Source organism: Myotis davidii, unplaced genomic scaffold, assembly GCF_000327345.1.
Source record: "Myotis davidii unplaced genomic scaffold, ASM32734v1 scaffold112, whole genome shotgun sequence".
In the NCBI taxonomy this organism is placed as follows: Eukaryota; Metazoa; Chordata; class Mammalia; order Chiroptera; family Vespertilionidae; genus Myotis; species Myotis davidii.
Genome location: NW_006284838.1, coordinates 1,270,083 through 1,276,099, shown reverse-complemented (window position 1 = coordinate 1,276,099; position 6,017 = coordinate 1,270,083). Strand labels below are relative to the sequence as shown.

The 6,017-nt window shown below is 42.9% G+C and overlaps 1 long non-coding RNA gene across 1 annotated transcript in view; it reads left to right on the top strand.

Annotated features, from left to right (window-relative positions):
• The first annotated feature begins 1,643 nt into the window (after positions 1 to 1,643).
• The window catches only part of LOC107181595, a 21,908-nt gene continuing 17,534 nt past the window's right edge, over positions 1,644 to 6,017 (top strand). The window contains exon 1 of the long non-coding RNA XR_001512254.1: positions 1,644 to 1,814. This is a non-coding gene — a long non-coding RNA (uncharacterized LOC107181595). The remainder of the gene's footprint in view (positions 1,815 to 6,017) is intronic.

The window sequence follows — 6,017 nt, the reverse complement described above, 5'->3', positions numbered from 1 at the left end:
AGCACTTACACACCCTTGGACACACAACACAGAGTCGGGACTGAAATGGCATTTCTGGTGCAAACACTATATGTCCCAGTGCACATGGGGTCACTTTCCCGGGTCCTTCACAGAGCCCCACCTGCACCTCACTGGTGGCTGCTGCCTTTCTCGAGCTTTTGGCCCTGCTGGTGAGCTTGGTAGGGTTTTTATCCGTCTTTGAGGTAAATATCCTGTCTTATTCATCTTCCTGGCCATTTTAAAGAAACATTTAAATATAAGGAATGCTTTAATTGTTACATCAAGTCTGCCAGGAAATCAATTTGGCAGCAAATTACCAGTAGTTTGTGTTGGTGGGTGTTTTTATAATGATAAAATTGTATTTCTTTGAAACTCTTCCATTATCTAAAAGTTTTGAAATTCAAGTGGAAGGAGCACTCTCTAATTACTCCCAATTAGTAACGTTTAGCTACATGCATGTACTGTCAACAACTGCATTGCCATATGGCAATAAATGCTGTGGGCTTTCCGCTGTTCCCTTATCATTAGATTTTGTTATACGGAATCCCATTTTGTACCTCTTTGTCCGTTTTATGGCCGGGAAGAAAAGACCTGATTGTAGGTAGTTTTATTCCGAAGAATAACAGTCCTTGGAACTCAGCGGGGAGAAGCGAGTGATGTCATGAACATTTCATTCTCCACCCTCCTCCTCTAAGTCAGCGAGCTTTCTTTGTTTACTCCTTGATTGATAGAGTTTGACATAGTTACATTAGAATTTAGATGGGTGTTTTGGCTCAAGTTATTTGATGTATAAAGCAAATGTTTTATTATTTATTAGCTGCCTGCTTCTAGAAAATAAAATGGGGCAGCATACAATAAAAGAATGAGGCAAAATAAGACTTAAAGTCACAGCAGGAGTTCACTAATGTCCAGCAAGTCCAGCTAGACTATTGCTCACGATGGTGATTTAAATAGCAGGGAACTAACCCTCTGACAGGTAACCTTGCTTAAAGGAGTCAGAAGTGGAAAGAACTAGTAGATATAGTTTTTTTTTTTTGGGGGGGGGGGCGGGAGGGAACCCAGGAGTGGAGCAAAATCAAGTCAGAAAAAAAAAGAACAGGAACAATTACAAATTGCAAAAATGGAATTGAGTACATATGATAATCAATGGGTCCAGAGATGAGTAGGTATGAATAGAAGTCAGGACAAAAGGTGAGAGAAGGAGTCTCTAGACCACTATCAGGCAGGAAGCTGAGGGACTCCCTGTGCTTATACTACATTCTGATTCATGGTGGGTGATGAGATTGTTTGGCCTAACAGCTTAAGTCAGCAAGCACCGCAAGAGGGGGTACATTGATAGAAAGGAAAGACTATGTGAAGCTACTGCCACTGAAGACAAGATTTGAATTTATCTGTGAGTTCCTCGTGGTCAAGAAGAAGAAGGAAGTATGATAGATTCCAGAGAAGACCAAATTTTTGGAAGACAAAAAACAGGATTGAATTTTGGAGAAATCTAGCTTGATGTGTTTATCAGGAAGAGGAGAGACAACTACAAAATAATTATTTCTATACTCCTGACTCAATAAACCACCATTCAGACGTTCTCTCCCATTCTATAAGGCAAAGAAGTAAACTATAGCTCATAAAGGGTGGCTGTTAATGGCTGAGGAGAGCAAATGATCTTGTTGCAGGAGAGTTTCACAGAGAAGTCTTACAACGAAGTCGTTAAAGTGATGTTGTAATTAGCCATAGTTAGCACAGGTATGAATGCCTTGTGTGTGTGCCAGCACTGTCCACGCCAGTTCTCCGGCAGGGGAGTGAAAACACTGCCTGCTGTCCATTTACAAAAGGGACCGAGTGCCCGACTGTGAACTGGAGAGATGAGGTGGACAGATACATGCATTTCATGCAAGATAACCGAGGGAAGGAGCCGGGCTGAGAACTAATGGCATAAAATATCCAGATTGTTTTCAACAAATTCTCTTTGGACGAAGGGTAAGAACCCCCTTAGAAATGAGTTGCCCTAAAGAGGCAGCCACTTTGATACCTTTACACCTTCATCTGGGAAAGGCAGCGGTGGCATTTAGGTGCCTGGATCTGACGGCCATTTCATCTAAGAGGACACATGTCTAAGTGTAGGTGACACATTATCTCTGGAAGAATGTCAAAGGAGCTGCAGTTCTGGAGGAGTGAGTGGGAGTTCGCTGTTGTAATGATTATTCTTACTCTGTTTCTCCCCCCAGAATTACTTACCTGTGATTCATTTGTTACAGGCATTGTGTTTTTTCCTGAAACCACTGGTTTCATGGCATTTTATCTTCATAAAACATGCCAAAGGGTGCACAAGCCCCTACACGCGTTATGACACTCGGTCTCCCCAGTAATTTTAGGGAGAAAGCATTATTATCCCCTTTCACAGATGAGCACCTCAAATGCGCAGATGTGGAATCTCTCCATCCTGCCTCACACTTAACGCAGCACAGCGGCAATTCAAGCTCACGCCTTTGTTTTGAGTTATTTCTAACGGACTTCTCTTACTCTCCCAGACATGTATTTATATTCAGGACAGACCAAAACATAACGTTTGGCTTACCCGGAACCATTTATCTTCATCTCTTGGCATCGTGATTATATAGCATTTATAAACTCCCTGTCCAGTCAGGCAAATACGTTCACTTCTTGGCTTTGATTTAGTGCACTGGGTCCCACTATCAAAGTTACTAGCCTTGCAAATTGTCATAATCTGGGTCTAGATTTCCAGGCTTTTGCTTCTAAATCACTTGGCAGAGCACAGAGTTGATACAAGAAAAAGAAATCACTGGTAGGAAGGGCTGAGTTAGCAGCACACAGCAATAGGAAATGAAGTGGCTTGATTTTAATGTGAGTTGCGAACAAAGGCTGCTATAGAGCAAACAGGGTTGAGCTGGGACCTAACTGATTGTAATAAGTATCCTTTAGGAAAATACCAAATATTGTAATGACTGTTGTATAAAAGTTGAAAAATGTTGAGACAGTGTAACTTTCTTTTTTGGCAAAGTAATGCTTAGGAAGAAAATACTTTAAACTGTAATTTTAGTTCTCGAAAACATATGACTACAAAGTATAATAAAGTCTTTGAATCTCCCAAATTTTTTATAGGCAGAATCTAATTTAAACTATAAAAACATTTTTGATCAGAGGAATAATCTGTGGTTTTATTTTTGTTTTCCATATGCTCAGGGTACATTTGGTAAGACTGTGTTTTATACGCAGACGTTTCCCCATAACTCAGCCTGGATGCAGTGCCTGGGGATGGGTGTGCGCACTGCATAGTCTTCGCCCAGGAGTAGTCTCCCTCCTGAGACCTCTGAGTCCCTGAGAATTTCAACGCACATTTTGTCCCCCTGAGGTCTGTTTCCCCAGGTCAAGTCATGTTTGATTTATAGTGAGAGAAGTTTTTACCTGGACCTTGGAAATCGGTGAAGGTGAAATAGACTTTGTCATGTTTAGAGCTTTCATTCCTTTATTTTCCAAAGACACATCTGTAGTATAGAGAGGAAAACACACACAAATAAAACACTCCTTTGGCACTTTTAGTTTATACACATGTCTATGCTTTCTGTGAGTCTCAGGCTTCAATACCCAACTGCCTACTATATTACTCCACAGGCCTTTCCAAGTCAATGTACCCCAAACCAAGGGCATGAGCTGCACAAATGTGGTTCTCCTCCATTATCCAGTTTCTCGGGGCTGGCGTCATCATACACCCAGACAGCCCGACCAGAGACGCAGGGATCATCCTTGACACTTTCCTCTCCTCTCTGCTTCATAGCAATTTATTGTCCTTGGGACATGGTGGGGAGCCAATAGAGGGTTAAGCCTCGGACTGACCTATTAGCAAAATCACAAACAAGTCTTCTTCTGAGTCTTAAACAACCCAATCTGAGAGGTGGCCGCTGATTTACACGTGCTGTCATTTAAAAAATAAAAATGGGGGAATTTGCCGGAAACTGGTCCACCCTTGCTGCGTGACACAGTCGCTGCAGGGAAGAAACATCTGCACAGCTTATGTTTCAAGGGACCTGGTGTATATGGCATATGTTTGCTCCACCTCTTAGCGCTATGAGTTTTAAATAGGACCACCTCCCCGAGAAAGGTTGTTTCCCCAGGTGAGGATTTTTCCCTGGAGTTAGGGATTAACAGGACTAAGACTGTAGGCAATAAATTTAGGACCATCCCCAGGTCTGCCCACCAGGGAAAGCACCAAAGCCTATACCCCTGGAGACCCACCGACACAGGGCAGTCCCAGGGAAGGCAAGCAGTGAGGCTGGGAGGACATAACCTTTACTGGGTAGGATAATCTCCTTCAGTCACTTCCTTATAGCTTATCAGTAGAGCAGTGACCTTGGAATAGCCCTTGTAATGGAACACAGAGATTAACCTAAACAGGATTAAACTCAACAGAACTAGATTAACAAACGCCCTAACCTTTGGAATAGAATGGATAAGATTAAAATCAATTGGTATAAATACAGATGTAACTGGACAATAAAGAACCGAACCTGGCTAGAGAACTTGGCTAGGCTGCTGATCAACTGAACTCTGTATCTGTGTCATTCCTTCTTCACCGACTCCATCCACACCTTTGGGAACCCCTCGACCTGCTCAGGTTGGACCCCAACAGGACATAATTTATCCTTGAACTAGAAAAATCTCCTTTTATGTGGCAGGGGAAGAGGGATCGAGGCTTGGAAAGACACTTGATTCCTTCCTAAAAGTTGTTTTCTGTGACGAATGCTTACTACACTTACCTTATAAAAGATGAATGCGTTTTGTGCACGTTTGAAATGATTCTATACGAAATAGTCATTAAGCCTTAATTTATCCACAAAATGTGGAGCCAGGGGAATCTAATAAAGTTAGCAATTCACACACTTACAAGGCCACAACTGTAAGTGCACAGTGCATCCTGTTTGTCCTGCTGGAAGGAGGCAGTGCCAAACCAGCTGCTGAAGATATCTGCCCACCTCCTGGGTCTGAGTGATTTTCAGATTATGAACGTGGTGAATAACGGGAGCCAGGCAAGCACTCCTCCTCTGGCATGTGGCACCCCCACAGCCCAGTGTTCCAGAGAAGGGTCCCGTCCTCAGCTACTCTAAGAGCCCTCGGTGGCGTTTCATTACGGGGTGGTAGCGTCTCTGGTAAAGCCTTGTCCCACCTGTAAGTCATATTTAGGAGCCAACTCTTTCACATGAAAGCAAAAAAGAAAGGGGAAACGAAGAGAAAAACTATCTGCTGCCACCCCGCTTGTGATTCCATGCAAATTTCTTTTATTTTGGAATTTATTTGAACTAGACTTTTCTGAGCATTTGAATGGCATTTCGGTATTGTTTCTGGCTGCAAGTTAAAATTTATTCTGGCATCTAGTTGCTGCAATTTTACACAATGGGGATTGGCAATCAGGTGCTCTTAACAGGCTTATCTGGGGCATTTTAATCAAATTTTGAATGTTCAAGCAACCTCAATTTTGCTTGACAAGGCATCGAGGAAAATGTACTCATTTCCACTCTCTAGTTCCCATGACAGTGTCTTTTGTGTAGTGGATGTTACACGGCCATATCCTCAATTTGCCTGTAGGATGCACCCACCACGTCTTGTTAAAAACTAACCAGGCTTGGTTTCACAGCGATCTTCACAAATGTAGGAACCCACGTTGCATCCCTTCTCCCTCCTACAGTAAACTATCTGGTAGTCCGATTATCTTAACTTCCCTTTCATTTTCCAAAAGGAACTCATGGACCTTGCAGTAATCCTCAGCACAGCCGCCAGCTGCCCATTGCTTGGCTGCAGGGTCCTGTCTGACCCGTACTGAGCATTGTGGATGTTCCAAGTCGCAACAGTAAGTCTGTCTTAGGATCTGTCACAGGAGGTGTCACTGCCTTGGGTATCTTGGTCCTTTACATTCTTTTTTTATATATAATTCTTTATTGTTGAAAGTATCACATATGTCCCCTTCCCCCTGCCCCCATTAACCTCCTCCAGCCCGCCCCCATCTCCTG